Below are 18,503 nucleotides of genomic sequence, written 5' to 3' on the forward strand. Positions count from 1 at the left end.
ATATGGTATCAGAAATTTTTTTTATTTATAAGCAGTAGCCACATGTACCCATAGGGTACCTATTTTTGAGTTATGTTGGGAACGGACAAAAAAAAAAAAATCCTGGATCCATATGCATATCTGGATTTGCATCAAAATCTAATCAATTGTTCCTTGGCCTATGGCGCACCTTTCCTCAAAATTTCATCAAAATCTGTTCACAACTTTTTGAGTTGCATTGGGAACAGACAAACAAACAAACAAACAAACAAACAAATGGACTCGAAAACATAAGCTCCTCCAACACAGTTGGCGGAGGGAAAAATAACTAAATGGCTAAGTACAGTGGCGTGCACAGATAGACACGAGGTGGTGCTCAAGCACCTGCCCCTCTGCCCTCTGTTCAAAAAAGTGCCCTTTTGAATTTTTTTTTTTTTTTACAGTTTACTGAGGCCAATGTCGACATGATCTTTTAGAAAAGCCATGGCATTAAAAGCATGTGTGAAAATAATATCCCGATGTGTGCCCCTTCCGCACACACACCGGACCTCTGTTTCTCTTGCTCTGTCACGTGAACAAGCGTGCAGTGCATTCAATGTGAGGTTGCAGCAGCATAGCGTCCTGGAAGCCACGGCCTTGTCGTAGCGCAGACAACACATCGGGCAGTCAGTCAGCTCTTCCCCTGCCCCACCAGCCAGGTAACACATGAATCGAGTGAAAATGTATTGTTTGCCCCTAAGCCCAAGCTGTAATTATTTTGTCGTGAAGTAGCCCGTCGCATACAGAAACAACTGCACATGGCAGCTTTTGCCAGCTTATTTGCTCCCTTTCCATATGGAGAAACAAACTCATCTCATCTCATCTCATTATCTCTAGCCGCTTTATCCTTCTACAGGGTCGCAGGCAAGCTGGAGCCTATCCCAGCTGACTACGGGCGAAAGGCGGGGTACACCCTGGACAAGTCGCCAGGTCATCACAGGGCTGACACATAGACACAGACAACCATTCACACTCACATTCACACCTACGGTCAATTTAGAGTCACCAGTTAACCTAACCTGCATGTCTTTGGACTGTGGGGGAAACCGGAGCACCCGGAGGAAACCCACGCGGACACGGGGAGAACATGCAAACTCCACACAGAAAGGCCCTCGCCGGCCCCGGGGCTCGAACCCAGGACCTTCTTGCTGTGAGGCGACAGCGCTAACCACTACACCACCGTGCCGCCCGAGAAACAAACTGAACAACATTTTAAATGTAGCCTAAACCATTGAGGCAACCCCACTCTCCATCAATTCCGACCTGTTTTATAACATGATTAAGAATATCACGTTATGCTAGTATGCACGCCGTTATGCAAATAAAGGAGAGCTCCGTTGAGCCCATTGAGTGTGTATATTTCGTTACAAATTTTAAGATGATCTCACGGAAATCTGTGAATAAACACAGTCTTGAGACTCAAGTCAGTGACGGGAAGATCAGACTTTCAGACTTTATCAGACTTTTTAAAGATGGAACTACAGAAAAATACCCAAAACTTTGATATGATTATGAACACAAGAGGAGGGTTAAATCTCAGACTTTTATAATAAGGTGTTCCACATGCGCAAAAAAGTGCCCTTTTTTCCCCCCAGAGCACTTGCCCCCCAAAATGTCTGTGCACGCCACTGGCTAAGTACAAAAATTGATAGTAACAGCTTCCAAATTGGACAAACACAATATAATCGGGGTGTAACACCATGACAGTATTTTGTATACATATTTCTTAATGCTCCAAATATCTATATAGTGTCAGAATGTGAGTTCCCAGTTGGAGTGCACTGCTCATTAGTATCCCAGAGCACAGGGGGTTTCCTACAGTTGTTTTTCATTTTAAATGTGTTCGGGTGACCTCCCTGTTCTCAGGCGTGGCAGCACTGTGTTTGAGCTTTCCATTCTGAATTGTGGTGGCACATCTATGTTTAATGCTCTGCCAATGATAGGAGGCCCACAGGCATTCTGAAAGGCCATACCGCTCCCATCTTCTATCTCTGTATCTCCTCAGAGGACAGCCGCATTTTCTCCGTCTCCACAGACAGCACAGCCAGGGTAAGTGAAAAATGAGAAATTCTGTTTTGACATGAAGTACAAAGCACAGTTGGAACTACAAATATATCTTGCAATGATGACTGAACCGAAATAAAAGATTTTACAGAAATTTGAGATTTGAATCAAAGAAACCAATATCCGGCAGAATATAAATGCTTAAAAAATGTCGCAAAAATTTAGGCTTGTAGAGTTTACGATGACCAAGTGTCACAATAAGTCAGCCTAGCTTATCACAAATTAAGAAATTCAGCCAAGTCCATTCATAAGGGAGATATTAAAGTAAATACAGTACATGCAAAAATGATGAATACATATGACATCTGCAATTAACGGTTATTCCATGAAATCAAATAGTACATGAGCTGATAGCCGACAAGGCATGTAGCACCAAGTTGGCTATAAGCCATGTACGACAAGATTGAATGGAATAACCATTTTATTATCTCCACATTCACTGGATTTTGAGAAATGGAGCATTTTTTTTTTGCAAATTTGATCAATAAAAACTTTATACAAAACGTCTGACAAAATCATTTCCTCTTAGAGTGTTAATAAACCAGTGAAATGACAGGAGCAATTTGTGAAAAATGCTATAATAATAATAATTCTTGAAAAATAAAAAAAATACGCTCTTACCATCAAATACTTTTTTTCCATATTTTGTTGCTTTTTTTGTATTTTTGGGAGGTTTGTTTTCGAGTAGAGTTTTTATTTCATTCTCGGTTGGTTCAGCAACATGCTCTGCCATTTTGTTTTTCTCTACTTGTGGTATATGAGCTGATATCCTAGTAGTACAGAAGCCAAGCAGAGCATGCAATTGCTCATATCCAGTGAATGTCTCATCTCATCTCATCTCATTATCTCTAGCCGCTTTATCCTTCTACAGGGTCGCAGGCAAGCTGGAGCCTATCCCAGCTGAAAGGAGCCTATCCCAGCTGACTATGGGCGAAAGGCGGGGTACACCCTGGACAAGTCGCCAGGTCATCGCAGGGCTGACACATAGACACAGACAACCATTCACACTCTCATTCACACCTACGGTCAATTTAGAGTCACCAGTTAACCTAACCTGCATGTCTTTGGACTGTGGGGGAAACCGGAGCACCCGGAGGAAACCCACGCGGACACGGGGAGAACATGCAAACTCCACACAGAAAGGCCCTCGCCGGACCCGGGGTTCGAACCCAGGACCTTCTTGCTGTGAGGCGACAGCGCTAACCACTACACCACCGTGCCACCCCTCCAGTGAATGTGGATAGAAAAATTATTGTTATTGTAACAGATGTATATGGAGTCTCTGTTTACAGAAAAGTCTCATTAACTTCACATGTGAATCATCACATGATTCACGTCACATGTTTTTTTTTCCTAAAATTTATGTCGTGTTTCACACATTTGCACACATGATCTTTTCACATACATATTTTTAGTTTTCCAGATGTGATCACATGATATCGCATGTTTACTTGAATTCAGTGTGCAATTTCCAGGGACAGCACAGTGAAATGCAACTTGATATTTGTCACATGATCACATATTATGCATGAGCTCATCTGCGAAAAACATACTGTATGACCATATATATATATATATATATATATATATATATATATATATATATACACACACACACACACTGGATTTGGCCAATTGGGACTGAAAGTGTGTTTTGTGGGGTATTTATTTATTTATTTATTTATTTATTTAAGATATGGGACATCCAGGATCAGTCCTGTCTGTTTGATGCCCACCCAAAAGCAAGTTGTCTACGTGGAGAGCTGTCAGCTTGCCTGTACTTCAGTGCAGTGAAGAGCCTTTATGTCGCAACCGATTCACTTGCCTTACTCGACCTTAAATCCAAGTAAGTTCTGTTTTACAGTATATTTTCAATGAAACAAAATACAAAATACATTTATTAGTTTTATAAGAAACAGCCCAAAATGAGGAAAACTCTGGCTTTGGCCAAAAATGTGTTTTTCTGGTTATGAAACAGAGCTTTGACATCTCTGCTTCAAAATAAATAAATGAATAAATAAATAATAATAAAAAAGAACAATATTTCCCAAAAATGATGTAAATCTTATTGCATTTTTAAAATTCCGTAGCCTTTCTGAAGAATTCATGTTTCAGTTGAACAAAACAACTGTAGGCTGTGAATAAAGGTGGATATTAAAAAATATACTGTGCAAAAGTCTCAGGCACCCTCATCTTTTTTCCATACAAACTTTGTTATAGATTTCTATTTTATGACTTCTACATTATCAAGTAAGTACAAAAACATTTTAGAGTTCCAAACGTTTGTTTTCCAGCACAAAATTAAATGTTACAGAGAAAAAAAAAAGTTTGTAACTGAGCATCATATTCCATAAGAGGCCACTTTTCAGATTAAAAAAGAAAACATAATGAAGGCTGCTGGGTTTTGGTGCAAAATTAAGAAGCGAGTGTGACAGTCAAAGTGTCCAGAAGAACTGTAGCTGGTTCTGTAAGATGCTCAGTAAAACCTACAGCTCATTTCCTTATAAAACTGCACTCATTGGACCTGAGACTGCTTTTTTTTTTTTTTTTTTAAAGCAAAGGGTCGTCTCACACCAAATATTGACTTTGTTTCATTTATTCTGGCTTAATGCTGTAAATAGTACTTTTTTTAAATGTTGAAACATTTCATTTCATTATTTTTAAGCCATTTTTGGTTGACAGCATTTCTTTACATGAGCCTAAGACTTTTGCACAGGACTGTATATTGCTTACATATTTATAATGATTTTTATGTTTTATTTATTACATGTTGAATTAAATTGTAAATCAGTAAAAAGCTTTTTCTTTCAGACAACCAGTGTGCTAATGTGCAATCAGAATGAAATGTTTAAATGCTTACATTTGAGAGTCATCAGAATTGCTTGTGGTTGGGATACATGCAAAAGAGAACCATATTCCTGTTCAGGAAACCTGCATATTTCAGAACTACATAGAGCAGAAAATGTCAAAGTTCGACCATGTGAAAGCCTTTCCTAGTTCACAACACATACACTGCTGCACTGTCCATATGATATTGTTGAATATACGATCATAAGTTTTTTTTTTTTCTTCTTATCTGTTTTTTAACTACTTGTCTGTAATAGATCAAAATGTTTTGGTTAGTTCTAGATATTAAAAAAAGTCATTTACTGTATTTATTTAATAACAAGAGCAATAGCATCTGTGGCCAGGAACCCAAGAGAGCCTAATTGGCCCTGCTCTCTGGGTGGAAAGAATGTCTTTCTCCTCTGTGGATGAAAGCACTGCTAACCAATTGTGGACATCTATTAACTAATTTAAACAACAGTGATGGGAATTCTGTCTCTTTTCACTGAAGAAAAATCAATTGACGGATGCCACCAATAAGAGAAGATTCTTTCAACCAATAAATAACTTTTCTCCCCCAAAACCAATTCAATGAAATCTTAACTACCTTTATAGTAATTTAAAAGAAATCAAACAAGATGCCTGCATCAGTGGTGTGACCTGGGAACATGAATGTAACCTTTATTTATCAGTTATCCTGATACTCATTGGCTTACTCCAAAACAATACACAATGTCCAACCCTAGATTTCACAAATACAGGAAACCCTATATTTACAGTGGGGCAAAAAAGTATTTAGTCAGCCACCAATTGTGCAAGTTCTCCCACTTAAAAAGATGAGAGAGGCCTGTAATTTTCATCATAGGTACACTTCAACTATGAGAGACAGAATGGGGGGAAAGAATCCAGGAAATCACATTGTAGGATTTTTAATGAATTAATTGGTAAATTCCTCGGTAAAATAAGTATTTGGTCACCTACAAACAAACAAGATTTCTGGCTCTCACAGACCTGTAACTTCTTCTTTAAGAGGCTCCTGTTACCTGTATTAATGGCACCTGTTTGAACTCGTTATCAGTATAAAAGACACCTGTCCACAACCTCAAACAGTCACACTCCAAACTCCACTATGGTCAAGACCAAAGAGCTGTCAAAGGACACCAGAAACAAAATTGTAGACCTGCACCAGGCTGGGAAGACTGAATCTGCAATAGGTAAGCAGCTTGGTGTGAAGAAATCAACTGTGGGAGCAATTATTAGAAAATGGAAGACATACAAGACCACTGATAATCTCCCTCGATCTGGGGCTCCACGCAAGATCTCACCCCGTGGGGTCAAAATGATCACAAGTACAGTGAGCAAAAATCCCAGAACCACACGGCGAGACCTAGTGAATGACCTGCAGAGAGCTGGGACCAAAGTAACAAAGGCTACCATCAGTAACACACTACGCTGCCAGGGACTCAAATCCTGCAGTGCCAGACGTGTCCCCCTGCTTAAGCCAGTACATGTCCAGGCCCGTCTGAAGTTTGCTAGAGAGCATTTGGATGATCCAGAAGAGGACTGGGAGAATGTCATATGGTCAGATGAAACCAAAATAGAACTTTTTGGTAAAAACTCAACTTGTTGTGTTTGGAGGAGAAAGAATGCTGAGTTGCATCCAAAGAACACCATACCTACTGTGAAGTATGGGGGTGGAAACTTCATGCTTTGGGGCTGTTTTTCTGCAAAGGGACCAGGACGACTGATCCATGTAAGGGAAAGAATGAATGGGGCCATGTATCATGAGATTTTGAGTGAAAACCTCCTTCCATCAGCAAGGGCATTGAAGATGAAACGTGGCTGGGTCATTCAGCATGACAATGATCCCAAACACACTGCCCGGGCAACAAAGAAGTGGCTTCGTAAGAAGCATTTCAAGGTCCTGGAGTGGCCTAGCCAGTCTCCAGATCTCAACCCCAGAAAATCTTTGGAGGGAGTTGAAAGTCCGTGTTGCCCAGCGACAGCCCCAAAACATCACTGCTCTAGAGGAGATCTGCATGGAGGAATGGGCCAAAATACCAGCAACAGTATGTGAAAACCTTGTGAAAACTTACAGAAAACATTTGACCTCTGTCATTGCCAACAAAGGGTATATAACAAAGTATTGAGATGAACTTTTGTTATTGACCAAATACTTAATTTCCACCATAATTTGCAAATAAATTCTTTAAAAATCAGACAATGTGATTTTCTGGATTTTTTTTCTCATTTTGTCTCTCATAGTTGAGGTATACCTATGATGAAAATTACAGGCCTCTCTCATCTTTTTAAATGGGAGAACTTGCACAATTGGTGACTGACTAAATACTTTTTTGCCCCACTGTAAATTGATAATAATACAAAGGCACAGGTGGCATGGTGATGCAGTTGTTAGCACTGTTGCTGCACAGCAAGAAGGTTTTGGGTTCGAGCCCAGTGGCCGACAGGAGCCTTTCTGTGTGGAGTTTCCATGTTCTCCTCGTGTCTGTGTGGGTGTACTCCAGTCCCCCCCAGTCCAAAGACATTCAGTTAAGTTAAGTAGCTACTCTAAATTTCCCATAGGTGTGTGTGTGAGTGTGCAGAAAAGAACCGGCCACCCTCATCTCATCTCATTATCTCTAGCCGCTTTATCCTGTCCTACAGGGTCGCAGGCAAGCTGGAGCCTATCCCAGCTGACTACGGGCGAAAGGCGGGGTACACCCTGGACAAGTCGCCAGGTCATCACAGGGCTGACACATAGACACAGACAACCATTCACACTCACATTCACACCTACGGTCAATTTAGAGTCACCAGTTAACCTAACCTGCATGTCTTTGGACTGTGGGGGAAACCGGAGCACCCGGAGGAAACCCACACGGACACGGGGAGAACATGCAAACTCCGCACAGAAAGGCCCTCGCCGGCCACGGGGCTCGAACCCGGACCTTCTTGCTGTGAGGCGACAGCGCTAACCACTACACCACCGTGCCGCCCACCGGCAACCCTATTGCTACAATTCTGGCCCAACCAACCAAACAAGGTTCACCTCGAGCCCGGAGCAGGTTTGACAGTGATGACAAGTACAAAAGCAACATATCAAATATTGAAACTCAGATATTTTATTGGTTTTTTGAAAAAAAAAATGCTCGTTTTGAATTTAATGCCAGCATCACAAGTTGAAACAGGGGTAATAAAAACAAGCGCCTGTTGGAACATGTCACAACTAATTAGGTTAACTGGCAACAGGTCAGTAACATGATTGGGTATAAAAAGAGCATCCAAGAGAGGCTGAGTTTCTCAGATGCAAAGATGGGGAAGGATTCACCGTTCTGTGAAAGACTGTGTGAGCAAATAGTGCAACCATTTAAGAATGATGTTCCTCAATGTAAAACTGCAAAGAAGCATCTAAGGTACACTATATCATTAAAAGATTCAAAGAATCCAGAGAAATCTCTGTATGTAAGGGACAAGGTCAAAGCAATATTGGATGCCTTTGATCTTCGGGGTCTCAGGCAGCAGTGCATTAAAAATAGACACAATTCTGTCATGAAAACCATTGCATGGGCTCAGGAACACTTAAGAAAACTGCCATCTGTGAACACAGTTAACACAGTTCATCACTAAATCCATAAATGCAAGTTAAAATTCTACCATGCAAAGAAGAAACCATAGATAAACAATATCCAGAAACACCACTGTCTTCTCTGGGCCCAAGCTTCTTTACGATGGGCTGAGGTGAAGTGGAAAATTGTCCTGTGGTCTGACGAATAAAATTTTGAAATTCTTTTTGGAAATAATGGACGCCAGCATCTGTGATGGTATGGGGGTGCATTAGTGTCCATGGAATGGGTAGCTTGCACACCTAGGAAGGCACCATTAGTGCTCAACGATATATACAGGATTTGTAGCAAAATATGCTACCATCCAGACAACATCTTTTTCAGGGAAGGCCTTGTTTATTTCAGCAATACAATGCCAAACCGCATTCTGAACGTATTACAACTGCATGGCTGCATAGTAAAAGAGTCCAGGTGCTAAACTGGCCTGCCTGCAATCGAGACCTGTCACCCATTGAAAACATTTGGTGCATTATGAAATAAATATGATAAAGGAGACCCCAAACTGTTGAGTAGATGAAACCGTATATCAGGCATGACTGGGACAGCATTTAATTTTCAAAACTACAGCAATTGGTCTCCTCAGTTCAGAAACATAACACACTTAGAGGAAAGTGCTATCCACCCAACTCTGTATACATGAGTTCACAGATGCCCATGATTATTTGGTGCACTTGTGATTGACAGCTGGAAAAGAGTATGCCCCTTTCCCTCCCTAAGAGCTTGGCCAATTTTGCTCTCTTGGGCTCCCAGCCATGGATTAATTTTCTATAACACCAATTCTGTCAATAGTTTCTTGCTGCAAAGTAGACCACATGTTTATCATGGATGTCTGTAAGCTCAAAGATTGTATATACAAGAAAGAAGTGTGCACTCTCCTGCAAAGCATGTTCAATTGCCCAGTGATGAGCAATAATTTGAGAAGCTATGATAACTGTCTTCAGAAGTCACTGATTGGGAGCATTCATATGATGGGAAAGAAATAGCCAGTTTCTGAGAATCACCAAGGACTAAATTCTAACGAAATTCTAAAGCCATTTCTGTAGAGCTGAACCTGACTTGTTGATACGCATGGTGATAAAATTTACTACTGTTTATTTCCATTTTTCTTTGTGCATATCAGATCACAGCCTGAAGGCAGCCATATAATTTCCCATAAAGAGGCAGTGCTGTGCTGCGGATACAGTCAGGAGTTTCGGCAGGTGGTGAGCTGCACAGAAGCATCAGTGAGTACAAATGAACTTTCAAAAACACCTGTACAATGCACACAGTCCTCTGGTAATGTGATGCAGTGCTGCTTTGCACTGGGTGTGAACAGCAGTGTGTTTGATGATGCGCGATGTGAACAGCAGTATGTTTGAATAAGCGCTGTGTGTGAACAGCAGTGTCTTTGGTGATGTGCTCTGTGTGAATAAGGTTGTCATCTCATCTCATTATCTGTAGCCACTTTATCCTGTTCTACAGGGTCGCAGGCAAGCTGGAGCCTATCCCAGCTGACTACGGACGAAAGGCGGGGTACACCCTGGACAAGTCGCCAGGTCATCACAGGGCTGACACATAGACACAGACAACCATTCACACTCACATTCACACCTACGGTCAATTTAGAGTCACCAGTTAACCTAACCTGCATGTCTTTGGACTGTGGGGGAAACCGGAGCACCAAGAGGAAACCCACGCGGGCACGGGGAGAACATGCAAACTCCACACAGAAAGGCCCTCGTCGGGTGCAGGGCTCGAACCCGGACCTTCTTGCTGTGAGGCGACAGCGCTAACCACTACACCACCGTGCCGCCCCAATAGTAACATTGCTATATTTATACATACCACAAGTTGGCCTTCTGGTTAGCATGTCTGCCTCCTGACCAGGAGCTCATGAGGTCTACTTGCGCTCAGGTCATACCAAAGACCATCATAAAAATGGTACCTACTATCATCTGGTGAGGCATGCTGCAATGAAGATGTAAGTAGGGAGTCAAACTCTCATGGTTACCAGAGGACCAGCCCCCCAATGTAACCCGAACTATGTAATGGGGGAGAGGTCAAGGGCTATAGAAATGGAGAACGGTGCTGCCCAATGTACCTTAAGGGCCTGGTTACGGTAGTACTAGGACTGCCTTGGAAGAGCAGGTCCTGGCATGGGAGGGACTTTGACTTGACTTTGATAATTTATACACACATCGAGTCATACAGCTTTTTATTCCTGAACGTTTCACTGACTGAACACATTAGGTCAAAGTTGGCATTATTTATAAGCTTACTTGTTTTTGAGTTATTGAGGCTGGGAATAAACCCATTAAATTCAAGTGACTAGTCAGACCAGGGCGGCATGGCAGTGTAATGGTTAGCACTATCACCTCACAGCAAGAAGGTTCTGGGTTTGAGCCCAGTTGCCGACAGGGGCCTTTCGGTGTGGAGTTTGCATGTTCTCCCCGTGTCTGCATGGGTTTTCTCCGGGTGTTTCCACCAAAGACATGCAGGTTAGGTTAACTGGAAACTCTAAATTGACTGTAGATGTGAATGGTTGTTTGTCTCTGTGTGTCAGCTCTGCGATGACCTGGCAACTTGTCCAGGGTGTACCCCGCTTTTCGCCCATAGTCAGCTGGCATAGGCTCCAGCTTGCCCGTGACCCTGCACAGGATAAGTGGTTACAGATAATGGATGGATAGTCAGACCGGGTAATAACTATAAGTAACTCCAATAATCAATGAAGGTAAGTTGTATTTTCTACTGTTATAACCAACTAACTAACCCAAACAAACCAACCACGGACCCTTGGCCTATGTGCCACAGATCCCTGGGTATCCCCAAACACCACTTTGATAACCTCTGCAATACAACATCATGCAGTGTACACTGTTGATAAAAATCTGGCTTGAGTTTAAATTGTAGTGCTAGTTCAGTGCTACAGCCAATAACCAGATGGCTGTAATTTCAAATCCTTGGACTGTCAGAGAGCCGCTCTTGGGACCTTGTTCAAGGTGGAATGGAATGTCCAACAAGCTCATACAGTATAGATGTGTTGGCAAGGTGTCCATATACTTTTGGCCATATAGTGTAGCTAAGCTACAGCCAAACTACCTTTAGATAAAGTACTACTACTACTAGGAAAACAGCATTAAATACACTGAAGCCATGTTGTCAAACTATGGAAACCCAGTGACAAGATTGTCTGATATTTATATTTCAAAGTCCTTCCCGCGCCATGTGGCGCATCAGGCAGCGCAGATCTCCATTTCTGTAGCCCTCGGCCTCTCGCCTATTATATAGCTAGGGTTACAGTGGAGGGGGTTAGTCCTCTGGTAACCACGAGAGTTTGACTCCCCACTCGCATCTGTATTGCAGCATGCCTTGCCTGATGGTAGTAGGTACCATTTTTATGATGGTCTTTGGTATGACCCGACTGTGAATAGATGGTCTTCCGATCGAGAGGCAGACACGCTAACCACTAGGCCACTAGCTGGTATATTTATATTTACAGCTACTTTATTGCACAAAATAAAAAAAGGAAAGGAAATGCTGTCATCACAAAATGTTGCTTTAACATTTGGAAACTTTATGCCTTAGTAAGAGGTATTTAATGTCCCTTACCTTTAAAACAAAAATCATCAGAAAAAGAAACGCGTATCTAGCGAGTTAGTTAATGGACATAGAGTGATCTTGAAAAAACTGAATAAAAAAATTGGTACTTTTTGGCATTTGCTGTGAAATAAATGTTAAGGTTTGTCACATTACAGTGTAGCAACTCCACAACACTGTTTACATTCTCACTAGCCATGAATTTTATAGCAGCATGGGAGCTACATTCTCCATTTTTGGTTGTTGCCATCCTTTTCAAACACTGTTTGCTCTATTTTAGATCGTCAAAGTCTGGGATGTGGACACAGGAAGTCAGCTGTTTGAGTACGGAGGTGCTCATGGAGTCTCTGCTATAACCTGTATGTCGTTTGATCCAAAAGGAAGAAGGTCCGTTTTGTTTTGTTTGTTTTTCCCCAAATGTAGCATTGCATGTGCATGAAATCACATTTTGTTTTTTTTTCTTTTATTCTTTCTACTTTCTTGAATATTCCTTTTATTTTAAAGACTTGTAACAGGTGGCAGAGATGGCTGTCTCAAAATCTGGAACTTCCACAATGGCCACTGCCTGAAGATACTGAGACGAGGTGCGGTATGCTAAGTCAGTTGTAGGTTTGTAGACATGCAAGAAAATGGACAAATTATCAGAGGTCAAAGTGTGGCATGCCCTGTGATGACCTGGCGACTTGTCCAGGGTGTACCCCGCCTCTCGCCCATAGTCAGCTGGGATAGGCTCCAGCTTGCCTGCGACCCTGAAGAACAGGATAAGCGGCTAGAGATAATCAAATCAAATCAAATCAAGTTTATTTGTACAGCACTTTTAACAATAAACATTGTCGCAAAGCAGCTTTACAGAATTTGAACGACTTAAAACATGAGCTAATTTTATCCCTAATCTATCCCCAATGAGCAAGCCTGTGGCGACGGTGGCAAGGAAAAACTCCCTCAGACGACATGAGGAAGAAACCTCGAGAGGAACCAGACTCAAAAGGGAACCCATCCTCATTTGGGCAACAACAGACAGCCTGACTATAATATTAACAGTTTTAACAGGTATAACCCTCAACTGTCCTCATGGGGCCGTCCTTCACAGGAGTGGGGCGATAAAACTCCGACCAGACACAGGGCACCAGGATGGATCAAGCAGGTCCGAGGGGCAGAAGAGGCCAGCATCTCAATCCCAGGATCAACATGTAACTCAGAGGGACAGATGGGGGGGGGGGGGGAGAGAGAGAGAGAGAGAGAAAGAAAACACGTTGTTAGGTATGCCCTAAAAATGACAAGTATTAAATCTGTGTGGTAGGCTCGCAGAGACGAGAGTCTTTACATCAGGCATGACGCACAATGGCATGTTAATATGGTAAAAAATATATCATGACCTGCTCTGGCTGGATGCTTGATTGGGTGATGGGAGCACACTCCTCAGCAATGATGAGATGCAGATGGGACCCTTAGGCCTGGCCAAGACAATTCAGTTACATTTCACCGGGTCTGGGACATGCGACAGAATGTCTGACGGCCGATTCCCTGCAGGCTACGATAGCCAGTCGAGGTCCCCACCGTCTCCACCAAAAGATTTCCTGTTGACTCCATGTAACTCAGAGGGACAGATTTGGGGTGGGGTGGGGGGGGGAGAGAAAGAAAACACAGGTGGTTAGGTATGCCCAATGTCACCTGAATAAGTAGGAACAGTATACATATTGCACCGAGTACAAGCAGGGACTCCGGCAACTAACTATGACAGCATAACTAAAAGGAGAGAGCCAGAAGGTAACACAGGCATGAGGGAGCCCCGGGACATAAAGCAGCCAGCCACTGCACCGTCAACAAACTCGAGTGAGCAAGCGAGTGGGGACTGACAGCATCCATACATCCCAGTTTACCAAAACACTCTATGTCTGAGGACCCTCCAGATCTACTCCTTTACCTCATAAACACCATTAACAAAAGGCTTGACTAAACAGATATGTTTTCAGCCTAGACTTAAATGCTGAGACTGTGTCTGATTGGATGGATGGTTGGATGGATGGTTGGATGGATAGTGTGGCATGAGTTCAGAACAAAGACCATTGATCATCTCACCCTTACTCTTAATTCTTCATTCATGAATGTGCTTTTACAACAAAGACAAGCTGTGTGTTTCAGTAATGTTATTAATTGCATCCTAATTTAGTCCTAATCCAACAAAGCTAATCTGGCTAATCAAGTACACTGATTAGCTGAAACAGTTGTATTTAGTTAGCTGAATTAGCTGATAAACCTTCCTTTAGAATTCAGTTTGTGTTTGGGAAAAGAGCTGAACTCTGAATTACTATATCTGAAATAAATATACACTTGCTGTCCACTTTAATAGGAACACCTGTATCCCTGCACAGTCATGGCAGGCATTGTTTTTCCCATCTTCACCTGAACCTGTGCCCACTGTAGTCTAAGATTCCTATTTTTGGCTGACCAGCATGGAATCTGACGAAGACTTCAATTGTTGTAACCCATCCATTTGAAAGTCTGAGGTTGTTTTGAGCTCTGAGATGCTTTTCTGCACACCATGTTTATAGCGGAGCTCCTCGCATGCATTTTGCTTGCACAGAGCAAAGCTCAATACTTAAGAGAATATGATAATGGATCAACCTAATTTTTGATGGCTTTTGCCACCATCCGACATCCGTATGTACAAACAATATATGTGTACCACCACAGGGAACCCGATCATAAGTGCAAGGCAATGTATCTCATAAACACTTGACCACCGGATAACGAAATTTGTATCCTAATTTACATCTCATCTCATTATCTCTAGCTGCTTTATCCTGTTCTACAGGGTCGCAGGCAAGCTGGAGCCTATCCCAGCTGACTACAGGCGAAAGGCGGGGTACACCCTGGATAAGTCACCAGGTCATCACAGGGCTGACACATAGACACAGACAAACATTCACACCTACGGTCAATTTAGAGTCACCAGTTAACCTAACCTGCATGTCTTTGGACTGTGGGGGAAACCGGAGCACCCGGAGGAAACCCACGCGGACACGGGGAGAACATGCAAACTTTGCACAGAAAGGCCCTCGCCGGCCATGGGGCTCGAACCCGGACCTTCTTGCTGTGAGGCAACAGCGCTAACCACTACGCCACCATGCCGCCCCTAATTTACATAAGTGTTTTTATTCTATCCACATTCACTGGATATGAACAATCACACACTCTGATTGGCTAGTCTACTACTAGGATATCAGCTCATATACCGTGAGGAGAGAAAAACAAAATGGCGTCACGTGTTGCTGAACCAACTGAAGACGAAATAAAAACTCTGGTCGAAAACAAAACCCCAAAAAATACAAAAATAAAAAGCAACAAAATATGGAAGGGGCGGCACGGTGGTGTAGTGGTTAGCGCTGTCGCCTCACAGCAAGAAGGTCCTGGGTTCGAGCCCCGGGGCTGGCGAGGGCCTTTCTGTGTGGAGTTTGCATGTTCTCCCCGTGTCCGCGTGGGTTTCCTCCGGGTGCTCCGGTTTCCCCCACAGTCCAAAGACATGCAGGTTAGGTTAACTGGTGACTCTAAATTGGCCGTAGGTGTGAATGTGAGTGTGAACGGTTGTCTGTGTCTATGTGTCGGCCCTGTGATGACCTGGTGATTTGTCCAGGGTGTACCCCGCCTTTCGCCCATAGTCAGCTGGGATAGGCTCCAGCTTGCCTGCGACCCTGTAGAAGGATAAAGCGGCTTGAGATAATGAGAAAATATGGAAGGAAAGTATTTGATCGGAAGAACATATATTTTTTTATTTTCAAGAATTATTATTATTATAGCATGTTTCACAAATTGCTCCTGTTATTTTGCAGGTTTGTTTACATTTTAAGTGGAAGTGATTTTGTCGGACGTTTTGTACAAAGTTTTTATTTATCGAACTTGCAAAAAATAAAAATGTTCTGTTTCTCAAAATCCAGTGAATGTGGACAGAATAAGACAGTTATTCCACTCAGCTCATGTACAACTCGAATTTGCTGAATAACAGTTAATTATCCAGCACTTATTTTTAATTTGCTTTTAAAAAAAACCCATGGGATTATTTTCTAACATATTTTCCGGAAAATATTCATGACAGTTTCATATAAAACGAGTTAAAACAGTTTTATTAGTACACTAGCTTGTTGGGGGGCGGCACGGTGGTGTAGTGGTTAGCACTGTCGCCTCACAGCAAGAAGGTCCTGGGTTCGAGCCCCGGGGCCGGCGAGGGCCTTTCTGTGTGGAGTTTGCATGTTCTCCCCGTGCCCGCGTGGGTTTCCTCCGGGTGCTCCGGTTTCCCCCACAGTCCAAAGACATGCAGGTTAGGTTAACTGGTGACTCTAATTTGACCGTAGGTGTGAATGTGAGTGTGAATGGTTGTCTGTGTCTATGTGTCAGCCCTGTGATGACCTGGCGACTTGTCCAGGGTGTACCCTGCCTTTCGCCCGTAGTCAGCTGGGATAGGCTCCAGCTTGCCTGCGACCCTGTAGAAGGATAAAGCGGCTAGAGATAATGAGATGAGATGAGATGAGACTAGCTTGTTGGACAATTGACAGTTGTAACCAGACAACTGTTTGGCATATCAAAACTGCAGCTCATATGTTGCATTAAAGATATTTAGTAGACAATCTTGTCAACATACCCAGAATGCTTTGCTCAAGGACACTTCAGCTATTTCTGCTGAGCCAGAGAATTGAACCAGCAACCTTGTGGTCCTAAATCTGCATCCCTAACCATGAGGCCATGGCTTCACCCTAAGCAAGGAGGATGTTTTTCAGTAGGTTTTTTTCCTTTTCTTTTTTTTCCCCAAAGGTTTTTATCCTACAGTTTTTTTTCACAGCAGGTTTTTATCTTTGCATGGCATACTTTTTTTTTTTTACCTGAACGAATTCTTACTCTGCACACTCATGTAAACATAGTTATTATATAGTTCAATAGCAGTTATGAGCATCTTTTCTTAGTTTTAGATAATCTAACACTACCTCAGATCAATATCAATTATTTCTTATGTTCGATAATATTCGATCATAACCATATAGTAATGATGTAAAGTGAAAGCGCTGGTTCACTGCTGTCCACCCAGCAGAGTCACACCATAATAACTGTCGTTGTGTTGTTTCTGGAGCATGGCATGTGGTGTCAAAGAAAGGAATAAATATGTACGGTGATGCTTGAAAGTTTGTGAACCCTTTAGAATTTTCTATTTGTCTGCATAAATATGACCGAAAACATCATCAGATTTTCACACAAGTCCTAAAAGTAGAACCCAGTTAAACAAATGAGACAAAAATATTACACTTGGTCATTTATTTATTGAGGAAAATGATCCAATATTACATATCTGTGAGTGGCAAAAGTATGTGAACCTCTAGGATTAGCAGTAAATTTGAAGGTGAAATTAGAGTCAGGTGTTTTCAATCAATGGGATGACAATCAGGTGTGAGTGGGCACCCTGTTTTATTTAAAGAACAGGGATCGATCAAAGTCTTATCTTCACAACACATGTTTGTGGAAGTGTATCATGGCATGAACAAAGGAGATTTCTGAGGACCTCAGAAAAAGAAGCATTTTTGATGCTCATCAGGCTGGAAAAGGCTACAAAACCATCTCTAAAGAGTTTGGACTCCACCAATCCACAGTCAGACAGATTTTGTACAAATGGAGGAAATTCAAGACCATTGTTACCCTCCCCAGGAGTGGTCAACCAACAAAGATCACTCGAAGAGCAAGGCGTATAATAGTCTGCAAGGTCACAAAGGACCCCAGGGTAACTTCTAAGCAACTGAAGAGCTCTCTCACATTGGCTATTGTTAATGTTCATGAGTCCACCATCAGGAGAACACTGAACAACAATGGTGTGCATGGCAGGGTTGCAAGGAGAAAGCCACTGCTCTCCAAAAAGAACATTGCTGCTCGTCTGCAGTTTGCTGAAGATCACGTGGACAAGCCAGAATGCTACTGGAAAAATGTTTTGTGGACGGATGAGACCAAAATAGAACTTTTTGGTTTAAATGAGAAGTGTTATAAGAACCTTATCCCAGCTGTGAAACATGGTGGTGGTAGTATCATGGTTTGGGCCTGTTTTGCTGCATCTGGGCCAGGACGGCTTGCCGTCGTTAATGGAACAATGAATTCTGAATGATACCAGCAAATTCTAAAGGAAAATGTCAGGACATCTGTCCATGAACTAATCTCAAGAGAAGGTGGGTCATGCAGCAAGACAATGACCCTAAGCACACAAGTTGTTCGACCAAAGAATGGTTAAAGAAGAATAAAGTTAATGTTTTGGAATGGCCAAGTCAAAGTCCTGACCTTAATCCAATCGAAATGTTGTGGAAGGACATGAAGCGAGCACTTCATTTGAGGAAACCCACCAATATCCCAGAGTTTTCCAGAGTTGAA

Source organism: Neoarius graeffei, chromosome 17 (genome assembly GCF_027579695.1).
Source record: "Neoarius graeffei isolate fNeoGra1 chromosome 17, fNeoGra1.pri, whole genome shotgun sequence".
In the NCBI taxonomy this organism is placed as follows: domain Eukaryota; kingdom Metazoa; phylum Chordata; class Actinopteri; order Siluriformes; family Ariidae; genus Neoarius; species Neoarius graeffei.